Genomic DNA, 13,077 nt, shown 5'->3' on the forward strand with positions numbered 1-13,077 from the left:
AATGCCCAATGCTGAATCCTCACTGATGCGATTGCTGGATCAGTCCGGTCTGCTTGACAAAGACCCGAGAGTGGTTAAGTGGATAATTACAGAGGGAAAATGCCCTTTGAACCGCTTTGCTCCAAACACTCCACCCAACACTTTGTTTTCAGTCTGTCAGCTCTGAGAGGGTTCTGCAGACATGTCCTCTTGGTCTTTCTGGCCCATCACCCATTCTCGGAGACAAAACTGCTCCCACACCATGAGGAGAGACGCCACAATTTAATACCCATTTCCTGGGTGGGTCGAAGTGCTCCAACAAACAAGGTGACTGTAATAACTGATATTCTTTGTTAAAGCTTCTCTCGGAGGGTTCCTGAAAAACCAACACTGATCCTTGTTCCATAACACAGGTATGGGAGCCAAGAACGTCGTCAAATTCAGTGCCCCGTGAATAAACACGTTTGTTTATTTCATTTGTCAGGAAATCCTCTACACTGTGTACTGGCGATATTCTGCTGCCTTTAGCACTGAGCAAGCATGGCTTGTCTTACGTTTGACAGTACCTGTCAATCCGGTGCTTCAACTGCCCCTTCCTGTGGGGTGAATAACATAGAACATAGAACAGTACAGCACAGAACAGGCCCTTCGGCCCTCGATGTTGTGCCGAGCCATGATCACCCTACTCAAACCCACGTATCCGCCCTATACCCGTAACCCAACAACCCCCCCTTAACGTTACTTTTATTAGGACACTACGGGCAATTTAGCATGGCCAATCCACCTAACCCGCACATCTTTGGACTGTGGGAGGAAACCGGAGCACCCGGAGGAGACCCACGCACACACGGGGAGGACGTGCAGACTCCGCACAGACAGTGACCCAAGCCGGGAACCGAACCTGGGACCCTGGAGCTGTGAAGCATTTATGCTAACCACCATGCTACCGTGCTGCCCCCTACATTCAGCCTCCTGGTCTGGCAAGTTATTACCCCCCCCTCCCCCGCACCAGTAACACTCTGCTCCATCCTTACTGTTGCATTCACTCTCCTATATCTGCTTCCCGTTGAAAACAAGACTTCTGGCACCTCTGCTGACGGCAGATTCTCGCTATAACAGATTAACGGTGCCAACATTTTGTGCACCTTGAATCTCCTGTGCACCCCTCCAAACATTGTCCACCTCAGCGCTATCTCCAGCACCTATTCAAAATGATATCTGGTATACGATAAGAACAAACTACTTTCAGGGAGCCCCAGTTGACACCTCTCCCAAACATCCACCACTCGATCACGCGGCGGAAAAACAGGAAAATAGCAAACCATGGGGAGAAATTCAGAGAGGGTATTCGGGACAGATCCATAGAACAGCGGCCGTGTAACTGTGTCACTTGGGTCAGATAACCTATCATCAGTGTCAAGGTTACACCGTATTGTCAATGCCAGGGTAACCGTATTGTCAATGCCAGAGTAACCGTATTGTCAATGCCAGGGTAACCGTATTGTCAATGCCAGGGTAACCGTATTGTCAGCCCCAGGGTAACCGTATTGTCAATGCCAGAGTAACCGTATTGTCAATGCCAGGGTAACCGTATTGTCAGCCCCAGGGTAACCGTATTGTCAATGCCAGAGTAACCGTATTGTCAATGCCAGGGTAACCGTATTGTCAGCCCCAGGGTAACCGTATTGTCAATGCCAGAGTAACCGTATTGTCAATGCCAGGGTAACCGTATTGTCAATGCCAGAGTAACCGTATTGTCAATGCCAGGGTAACCGTATTGTCAATGCCAGAGTAACCGTATTGTCAATGCCAGAGTAACCGTATTGTCAATGCCAGAGTAACCGTATTGTCAATGCCAGGGTAACCGTATTGTCAATGCCAGAGTAACCGTATTGTCAATGCCAGGGTAACCGTATTGTCAATGCCAGGGTAACCGTATTGTCAATGCCAGAGTAACCGTATTGTCAATGCCAGGGTAACCGTATTGTCAGCCCCAGGGTAACCGTATTGTCAATGCCAGGGTAACCGTATTGTCAATGCCAGAGTAACCGTATTGTCAATGCCAGGGTAACCGTATTGTCAATGCCAGGGTAACCGTATTGTCAATGCCAGGGTAACCGTATTGTCAGCCCCAGGGTAACCGTATTGTCAATGCCAGAGTAACCGTATTGTCAGTGCCAGAGTAACCGTATTGTCAATGCCAGAGTAACCGTATTGTCAATGCCAGGGTAACCGTATTGTCAATGCCAGAGTAACCGTATTGTCAATGCCAGGGTAACCGTATTGTCAATGCCAGAGTAACCGTATTGTCAATGCCAGGGTAACCGTATTGTCAGCCCCAGGGTAACCGTATTGTCAATGCCAGGGTAACCGTATTGTCAATGCCAGAGTAACCGTATTGTCAATGCCAGAGTAACCGTATTGTCAATGCCAGGGTAACCGTATTGTCAATGCCAGAGTAACCGTATTGTCAATGCCAGGGTAACCGTATTGTCAATGCCAGAGTAACCGTATTGTCAATGCCAGGGTAACCGTATTGTCAATGCCAGAGTAACCGTATTGTCAATGCCAGAGTAACCGTATTGTCAATGCCAGGGTAACCGTATTGTCAATGCCAGAGTAACCGTATTGTCAATGCCAGAGTAACCGTATTGTCAATGCCAGAGTAACCGTATTGTCAATGCCAGAGTAACCGTATTGTCAATGCCAGGGTAACCGTATTGTCAATGCCAGGGTAACCGTATTGTCAGCCCCAGAGTAACCGTATTGTCAATGCCAGAGTAACCGTATTGTCAGTGCCAGAGTAACCGTATTGTCAATGCCAGAGTAACCGTATTGTCAGTGCCAGAGTAACCGTATTGTCAATGCCAGAGTAACCGTATTGTCAATGCCAGAGTAACCGTATTGTCAATGCCAGGGTAACCGTATTGTCAATGTCAGGGTAACCGTATTGTCAATGCCAGAGTAACCGTATTGTCAGCCCCAGGGTAACCGTATTGTCAATGCCAGGGTAACCGTACTGTCAGCCCCAGGGTAACCGTATTGTCAATGCCAGAGTAACCGTATTGTCAATGCCAGGGTAACCGTATTGTCAATGCCAGAGTAACCGTATTGTCAATGCCAGGGTAACCGTATTGTCAATGCCAGAGTAACCGTATTGTCAATGCCAGATTAACCGTATTGTCAATGCCAGAGTAACCGTATTGTCAATGCCAGAGTAACCGTATTGTCAATGCCAGGGTAACCGTATTGTCAATGCCAGGGTAACCGTATTGTCAATGCCAGGGTAACCGTATTGTCAATGCCAGAGTAACCGTATTGTCAATGCCAGGGTAACCGTATTGTCAATGCCAGGGTAACCGTATTGTCAATGCCAGGGTAACCGTATTGTCAATGCCAGAGAAACCGTATTGTCAATGCCAGGGTAACCGTATTGTCAATGCCAGAGTAACCGTATTGTCAATGCCAGAGTAACCGTATTGTCAATGCCAGGGTAACCGTATTGTCAATGCCAGGGTAACCGTATTGTCAATGCCAGGGTAACCGTATTGTCAATGCCAGGGTAACCGTATTGTCAATGCCAGAGTAACCGTATTGTCAATGCCAGAGTAACCGTATTGTCAATGCCAGGGTAACCGTATTGTCAATGCCAGAGTAACCGTATTGTCAATGCCAGGGTAACCGTATTGTCAATGCCAGAGTAACCGTATTGTCAATGCCAGAGTAACCGTATTGTCAATGCCAGGGTAACCGTATTGTCAATGCCAGAGTAACCGTATTGTCAATGCCAGAGTAACCGTATTGTCAATGCCAGAGTAACCGTATTGTCAATGCCAGAGTAACCGTATTGTCAATGCCAGAGTAACCGTATTGTCAATGCCAGGGTAACCGTATTGTCAATGCCAGAGTAACCGTATTGTCAATGCCAGAGTAACCGTATTGTCAATGCCAGAGTAACCGTATTGTCAATGCCAGGGTAACCGTATTGTCAGCCCCAGAGTAACCGTATTGTCAATGCCAGAGTAACCGTATTGTCAATGCCAGGGTAACCGTATTGTCAATGCCAGAGTAACCGTATTGTCAATGCCAGAGTAACCGTATTGTCAATGCCAGGGTAACCGTATTGTCAGCCCCAGGGTAACCGTATTGTCAATGCCAGGGTAACCGTATTGTCAATGCCAGGGTAACCGTATTGTCAATGCCAGGGTAACCGTATTGTCAATGCCAGGGTAACCGTATTGTCAGCCCCAGGGTAACCGTATTGTCAATGCCAGAGTAACCGTATTGTCAATGCCAGGGTAACCGTATTGTCAATGCCAGGGTAACCGTATTGTCAATGCCAGGGTAACCGTATTGTCAATGCCAGAGTAACCGTATTGTCAATGCCAGAGTAACCGTATTGTCAATGCCAGGGTAACCGTATTGTCAATGCCAGGGTAACCGTATTGTCAATGCCAGAGTAACCGTATTGTCAATGCCAGAGTAACCGTATTGTCAGCCCCAGGGTAACCGTATTGTCAATGCCAGGGTAACCGTATTGTCAATGCCAGGGTAACCGTATTGTCAATGCCAGGGTAACCGTATTGTCAATGCCAGAGTAACCGTATTGTCAATGCCAGAGTAACCGTATTGTCAGCCCCAGGGTAACCGTATTGTCAATGCCAGAGTAACCGTATTGTCAATGCCAGAGTAACCGTATTGTCAATGCCAGGGTAACCGTATTGTCAATGCCAGAGTAACCGTATTGTCAATGCCAGAGTAACCGTATTGTCAATGCCAGAGTAACCGTATTGTCAATGCCAGGGTAACCGTATTGTCAATGCCAGAGTAACCGTATTGTCAATGCCAGAGTAACCGTATTGTCAATGCCAGGGTAACCGTATTGTCAATGCCAGAGTAACCGTATTGTCAGCCCCAGAGTAACCGTATTGTCAATGCCAGAGTAACCGTATTGTCAGCCCCAGAGTAACCGTATTGTCAATGCCAGGGTAACCGTATTGTCAATGCCAGAGTAACCGTATTGTCAATGCCAGAGTAACCGTATTGGCAATGCCAGAGTAACCGTATTGTCAGCCCCAGGGTAACCGTATTGTCAATGCCAGGGTAACCGTATTGTCAATGCCAGAGTAACCGTATTGTCAATGCCAGGGTAACCGTATTGTCAATGCCAGGGTAACCGTATTGTCAATGCCAGGGTAACCGTATTGTCAATGCCAGGGTAACCGTATTGTCAATGCCAGGGTAACCGTATTGTCAATGCCAGGGTAACCGTATTGTCAATGCCAGAGTAACCGTATTGTCAATGCCAGGGTAACCGTATTGTCAATGCCAGAGTAACCGTATTGTCAATGCCAGAGTAACCGTATTGTCAATGCCAGGGTAACCGTATTGTCAATGCCAGAGTAACCGTATTGTCAATGCCAGGGTAACCGTATTGTCAATGCCAGAGTAACCGTATTGTCAATGCCAGAGTAACCGTATTGTCAATGCCAGAGTAACCGTATTGTCAATGCCAGGGTAACCGTATTGTCAATGCCAGAGTAACCGTATTGTCAATGCCAGGGTAACCGTATTGTCAATGCCAGAGTAACCGTATTGTCAATGCCAGAGTAACCGTATTGTCAATGCCAGAGTAACCGTATTGTCAATGCCAGAGTAACCGTATTGTCAATGCCAGGGTAACCGTATTGTCAATGCCAGAGTAACCGTATTGTCAATGCCAGGGTAACCGTATTGTCAATGCCAGAGTAACCGTATTGTCAATGCCAGAGTAACCGTATTGTCAATGCCAGAGTAACCGTATTGTCAATGCCAGGGTAACCGTATTGTCAATGCCAGAGTAACCGTATTGTCAATGCCAGGGTAACCGTATTGTCAATGCCAGGGTAACCGTATTGTCAGCCCCAGGGTAACCGTATTGTCAATGCCAGGGTAACCGTATTGTCAATGCCAGGGTAACCGTATTGTCAATGCCAGAGTAACCGTATTGTCAATGCCAGAGTAACCGTATTGTCAATGCCAGGGTAACCGTATTGTCAGCCCCAGGGTAACCGTATTGTCAATGCCAGGGTAACCGTATTGTCAATGCCAGGGTAACCGTATTGTCAATGCCAGAGTAACCGTATTGTCAATGCCAGGGTAACCGTATTGTCAATGCCAGGGTAACCGTATTGTCAATGCCAGAGTAACCGTATTGTCAATGCCAGGGTAACCGTATTGTCAATGCCAGAGTAACCGTATTGTCAATGCCAGGGTAACCGTATTGTCAATGCCAGAGTAACCGTATTGTCAATGCCAGGGTAACCGTATTGTCAATGCCAGGGTAACCGTATTGTCAGCCCCAGGGTAACCGTATTGTCAATGCCAGGGTAACCGTATTGTCAATGCCAGGGTAACCGTATTGTCAATGCCAGAGTAACCGTATTGTCAATGCCAGAGTAACCGTATTGTCAATGCCAGGGTAACCGTATTGTCAGCCCCAGGGTAACCGTATTGTCAATGCCAGGGTAACCGTATTGTCAATGCCAGGGTAACCGTATTGTCAATGCCAGAGTAACCGTATTGTCAATGCCAGGGTAACCGTATTGTCAATGCCAGAGTAACCGTATTGTCAATGCCAGGGTAACCGTATTGTCAATGCCAGGGTAACCGTATTGTCAATGCCAGAGTAACCGTATTGTCAATGCCAGGGTAACCGTATTGTCAATGCCAGGGTAACCGTATTGTCAATGCCAGGGTAACCGTATTGTCAATGCCAGGGTAACCGTATTGTCAATGCCAGAGTAACCGTATTGTCAATGCCAGGGTAACCGTATTGTCAATGCCAGGGTAACCGTATTGTCAATGCCAGAGTAACCGTATTGTCAATGCCAGGGTAACCGTATTGTCAATGCCAGAGTAACCGTATTGTCAATGCCAGGGTAACCGTATTGTCAATGCCAGAGTAACCGTATTGTCAATGCCAGAGTAACCGTATTGTCAATGCCAGAGTAACCGTATTGTCAATGCCAGAGTAACCGTATTGTCAATGCCAGAGTAACCGTATTGTCAATGCCAGGGTAACCGTATTGTCAATGCCAGAGTAACCGTATTGTCAATGCCAGAGTAACCGTATTGTCAATGCCAGGGTAACCGTATTGTCAGCCCCAGAGTAACCGTATTGTCAATGCCAGAGTAACCGTATTGTCAATGCCAGGGTAACCGTATTGTCAGCCCCAGGGTAACCGTATTGTCAATGCCAGAGTAACCGTATTGTCAATGCCAGGGTAACCGTATTGTCAATGCCAGAGTAACCGTATTGTCAATGCCAGAGTAACCGTATTGTCAATGCCAGAGTAACCGTATTGTCAATGCCAGAGTAACCGTATTGTCAATGCCAGGGTAACCGTATTGTCAATGCCAGAGTAACCGTATTGTCAATGCCAGAGTAACCGTATTGTCAATGCCAGAGTAACCGCATTGTCAATGCCAGGGTAACCGTATTGTCAATGCCAGAGTAACCGTATTGTCAGCCCCAGGGTAACCGTATTGTCAATGCCAGAGTAACCGTATTGTCAATGCCAGAGTAACCGTATTGTCAGCCCCAGGGTAACCGTATTGTCAATGCCAGAGTAACCGTATTGTCAATGCCAGAGTAACCGTATTGTCAGCCCCAGAGTAACCGTATTGTCAATGCCAGGGTAACCGTATTGTCAATGCCAGAGTAACCGTATTGTCAATGCCAGAGTAACCGTATTGTCAATGCCAGAGTAACCGTATTGTCAATGCCAGGGTAACCGTATTGTCAATGCCAGAGTAACCGTATTGTCAATGCCAGAGTAACCGTATTGTCAATGCCAGAGTAACCGCATTGTCAATGCCAGGGTAACCGTATTGTCAATGCCAGAGTAACCGTATTGTCAGCCCCAGAGTAACCGTATTGTCAATGCCAGGGTAACCGTATTGTCAGCCCCAGAGTAACCGTATTGTCAATGCCAGGGTAACCGTATTGTCAGCCCCAGAGTAACCGTATTGTCAATGCCAGGGTAACCGTATAGTCAATGCCAGGGTAACCGTATTGTCAATGCCAGAGTAACCGTATTGTCAATGCCAGAGTAACCGTATTGTCAATGCCAGAGTAACCGTATTGTCAATGCCAGGGTAACCGTATTGTCAATGCCAGGGTAACCGTATTGTCAATGCCAGGGTAACTGTACTGTCAGCCCCAGAGTAACCGTATTGTCAATGCCAGAGTAACCGTATTGTCAATGCCAGGGTAACCGTATTGTCAATGCCAGGGTAACCGTATTGTCAATGCCAGAGTAACCGTATTGTCAATGCCAGGGTAACCGTATTGTCAATGCCAGGGTAACCGTATTGTCAATGCCAGAGTAACCGTATTGTCAATGCCAGGGTAACTGTATTGTCAGCCCCAGAGTAACCGTATTGTCAATGCCAGAGTAACCGTATTGTCAATGCCAGGGTAACCGTATTGTCAATGCCAGAGTAACCGTATTGTCAGTGCCAGAGTAACCGTATTGTCAATGCCAGAGTAACCGTATTGTCAATGCCAGAGTAACCGTATTGTCAATGCCAGAGTAACCGTATTGTCAATGCCAGAGTAACCGTATTGTCAATGCCAGAGTAACCGTATTGTCAATGCCAGAGTAACCGTATTGTCAGCCCCAGGGTAACCGTATTGTCAATGCCAGAGTAACCGTATTGTCAGTGCCAGGGTAACCGTATTGTCAATGCCAGAGTAACCGTATTGTCAATGCCAGGGTAACCGTATTGTCAATGCCAGAGTAACCGTATTGTCAATGCCAGGGTAACCGTATTGTCAATGCCAGGGTAACCGTATTGTCAATGCCAGGGTAACCGTATTGTCAATGCCAGGGTAACCGTATTGTCAATGCCAGAGTAACCGTATTGTCAATGCCAGGGTAACCATATTGTCAATGCCAGGGTAACCGTATTGTCAATGCCAGAGTAACCGTATTGTCAATGCCAGGGTAACTGTATTGTCAGCCCCAGAGTAACCGTATTGTCAATGCCAGAGTAACCGTATTGTCAGCCCCAGGGTAACCGTATTGTCAATGCCAGAGTAACCGTATTGTCAGTGCCAGAGTAACCGTATTGTCAGTGCCAGAGTAACCGTATTGTCAGTGCCAGAGTAACCGTATTGTCAGTGCCAGGGTAACCGTATTGTCAATGCCAGGGTAACCGTATTGTCAATGCCAGGGTAACCGTATTGTCAATGCCAGGGTAACCGTATTGTCAATGCCAGAGTAACCGTATTGTCAGCCCCAGGGTAACCGTATTGTCAATGCCAGGGTAACCGTATTGTCAATGCCAGGGTAACCGTATTGTCAATGCCAGAGTAACCGTATTGTCAATGCCAGGGTAACCATATTGTCAATGCCAGGGTAACCGTATTGTCAATGCCAGAGTAACCGTATTGTCAATGCCAGGGTAACTGTATTGTCAGCCCCAGAGTAACCGTATTGTCAATGCCAGAGTAACCGTATTGTCAGCCCCAGAGTAACCGTATTGTCAATGCCAGGGTAACCGTATTGTCAATGCCAGGGTAACCGTATTGTCAATGCCAGGGTAACCGTATTGTCAATGCCAGGGTAACCGTATTGTCAATGCCAGAGTAACCGTATTGTCAATGCCAGGGTAACCGTATTGTCAATGCCAGGGTAACCGTATTGTCAATGCCAGGGTAACCGTATTGTCAATGCCAGAGTAACCGTATTGTCAATGCCAGAGTAACCGTATTGTCAATGCCAGGGTAACCGTATTGTCAATGCCAGGGTAACCGTATTGTCAATGCCAGAGTAACCGTATTGTCAATGCCAGGGTAACCGTATTGTCAATGCCAGAGTAACCGTATTGTCAATGCCAGAGTAACCGTATTGTCAATGCCAGAGTAACCGTATTGTCAATGCCAGGGTAACCGTATTGTCAATGCCAGGGTAACCGTATTGTCAATGCCAGGGTAACTGTATTGTCAATGCCAGAGTAACCGTATTGTCAATGCCAGGGTAACCGTATTGTCAATGCCAGGGTAACCGTATTGTCAATGCCAGGGTAACCGTATTGTCAATGCCAGAGTAACCGTATTGTCAATGCCAGAGTAACCGTATTGTCAATGCCAGGGTAACCGTATTGTCAATGCCAGGGTAACCGTATTGTCAATGCCAGAGTAACCGTATTGTCAATGCCAGGGTAACCGTATTGTCAATGCCAGGGTAACCGTATTGTCAATGCCAGAGTAACCGTATTGTCAATGCCAGGGTAACCGTATTGTCAATGCCAGAGTAACCGTATTGTCAATGCCAGAGTAACCGTATTGTCAATGCCAGAGTAACCGTATTGTCAATGCCAGAGTAACCGTATTGTCAATGCCAGAGTAACCGTATTGTCAATGCCAGGGTAACCGTATTGTCAATGCCAGGGTAACCGTATTGTCAATGCCAGAGTAACCGTATTGTCAATGCCAGAGTAACCGTATTGTCAATGCCAGGGTAACCGTATTGTCAATGCCAGGGTAACCGTATTGTCAATGCCAGAGTAACCGTATTGTCAATGCCAGAGTAACCGTATTGTCAGCCCCAGGGTAACCGTATTGTCAATGCCAGAGTAACCGTATTGTCAATGCCAGAGTAACCGTATTGTCAATGCCAGAGTAACCGTATTGTCAATGCCAGGGTAACCGTATTGTCAATGCCAGAGTAACCGTATTGTCAGCCCCAGGGTAACCGTATTGTCAATGCCAGAGTAACCGTATTGTCAATGCCAGAGTAACCGTATTGTCAATGCCAGAGTAACCGTATTGTCAATGCCAGGGTAACCGTATTGTCAATGCCAGAGTAACCGTATTGTCAATGCCAGGGTAACCGTATTGTCAATGCCAGAGTAACCGTATTGTCAGCCCCAGGGTAACCGTATTGTCAATGCCAGAGTAACCGTATTGTCAATGCCAGGGTAACCGTATTGTCAATGCCAGAGTAACCGTATTGTCAATGCCAGGGTAACCGTATTGTCAATGCCAGGGTAACCGTATTGTCAATGCCAGGGTAACCGTATTGTCAATGCCAGAGTAACCGTATTGTCAATGCCAGGGTAACCGTATTGTCAATGCCAGGGTAACCGTATTGTCAATGCCAGAGTAACCGTATTGTCAATGCCAGGGTAACCGTATTGTCAATGCCAGGGTAACCGTATTGTCAATGCCAGAGTAACCGTATTGTCAATGCCAGAGTAACCGTATTGTCAATGCCAGAGTAACCGTATTGTCAATGCCAGGGTAACCGTATTGTCAATGCCAGGGTAACCGTATTGTCAATGCCAGGGTAACCGTATTGTCAATGCCAGAGTAACCGTATTGTCAATGCCAGGGTAACCGTATTGTCAATGCCAGAGTAACCGTATTGTCAGCCCCAGGGTAACCGTATTGTCAATGCCAGAGTAACCGTATTGTCAGCCCCAGGGTAACCGTATTGTCAATGCCAGGGTAACCGTATTGTCAATGCCAGGGTAACCGTATTGTCAATGCCAGGGTAACCGTATTGTCAATGCCAGAGTAACCGTATTGTCAGCCCCAGGGTAACCGTATTGTCAATGCCAGAGTAACCGTATTGTCAGCCCCAGGGTAACCGTATTGTCAGCCCCAGGGTAACCGTATTGTCAATGCCAGGGTAACCGTATTGTCAGCCCCAGGGTAACCGTATTGTCAATGCCAGAGTAACCGTATTGTCAATGCCAGGGTAACCGTATTGTCAGCCCCAGGGTAACCGTATTGTCAATGCCAGAGTAACCGTATTGTCAGCCCCAGGGTAACCGTATTGTCAATGCCAGAGTAACCGTATTGTCAATGCCAGGGTAACCGTATTGTCAGCCCCAGGGTAACCGTATTGTCAATGCCAGAGTAACCGTATTGTCAATGCCAGAGTAACCGTATTGTCAATGCCAGAGTAACCGTATTGTCAATGCCAGAGTAACCGTATTGTCAATGCCAGAGTAACCGTATTGTCAATGCCAGAGTAACCGTATTGTCAATGCCAGAGTAACCGTATTGTCAGCCCCAGGGTAACCGTATTGTCAATGCCAGGGTAACCGTATTGTCAATGCCAGGGTAACCGTATTGTCAATGCCAGAGTAACCGTATTGTCAATGCCAGGGTAACCGTATTGTCAATGCCAGAGTAACCGTATTGTCAATGCCAGAGTAACCGTATTGTCAATGCCAGAGTAACCGTATTGTCAGCCCCAGAGTAACCGTATTGTCAATGCCAGGGTAACCGTATTGTCAATGCCAGAGTAACCGTATTGTCAATGCCAGGGTAACCGTATTGTCAATGCCAGAGTAACCGTATTGTCAATGCCAGGGTAACCGTATTGTCAATGCCAGAGTAACCGTATTGTCAATGCCAGAGTAACCGTATTGTCAATGCCAGGGTAACCGTATTGTCAATGCCAGGGTAACCGTATTGTCAATGCCAGGGTAACCGTATTGTCAATGCCAGAGTAACCGTATTGTCAATGCCAGGGTAACCGTATTGTCAATGCCAGAGTAACCGTATTGTCAATGCCAGAGTAACCGTATTGTCAATGCCAGAGTAACCGTATTGTCAATGCCAGGGTAACCGTATTGTCAATGCCAGAGTAACCGTATTGTCAATGCCAGGGTAACCGTATTGTCAATGCCAGAGTAACCGTATTGTCAATGCCAGAGTAACCGTATTGTCAATGCCAGAGTAACCGTATTGTCAATGCCAGGGTAACCGTATTGTCAATGCCAGAGTAACCGTATTGTCAATGCCAGAGTAACCGTATTGTCAGCCCCAGGGTAACCGTATTGTCAATGCCAGGGTAACCGTATTGTCAATGCCAGAGTAACCGTATTGTCAATTCCAGAGTAACCGTATTGTCAATGCCAGAGTAACCGTATTGTCAATGCCAGAGTAACCGTATTGTCAATGCCAGAGTAACCGTATTGTCAATGCCAGGGTAACCGTATTGTCAATGCCAGAGTAACCGTATTGTCAATGCCAGAGTAACCGTATTGTCAATGCCAGGGTAACCGTATTGTCAGCCCCAGGGTAACCGTATTGTC

The 13,077-nt window shown here is 46.9% G+C and overlaps 1 protein-coding gene across 1 annotated transcript in view; it reads right to left on the reverse strand.

The window, feature by feature from the left end:
- Positions 1–13,077, reverse strand: part of LOC119957293 (adhesion G protein-coupled receptor A2-like) — a 153,458-nt gene that overhangs the window by 100,334 nt on the left and 40,047 nt on the right. The window lies entirely within an intron of this gene.

Source organism: Scyliorhinus canicula, chromosome 26, assembly GCF_902713615.1.
Source record: "Scyliorhinus canicula chromosome 26, sScyCan1.1, whole genome shotgun sequence".
Lineage (NCBI taxonomy): Eukaryota > Metazoa > Chordata > Chondrichthyes > Carcharhiniformes > Scyliorhinidae > Scyliorhinus > Scyliorhinus canicula.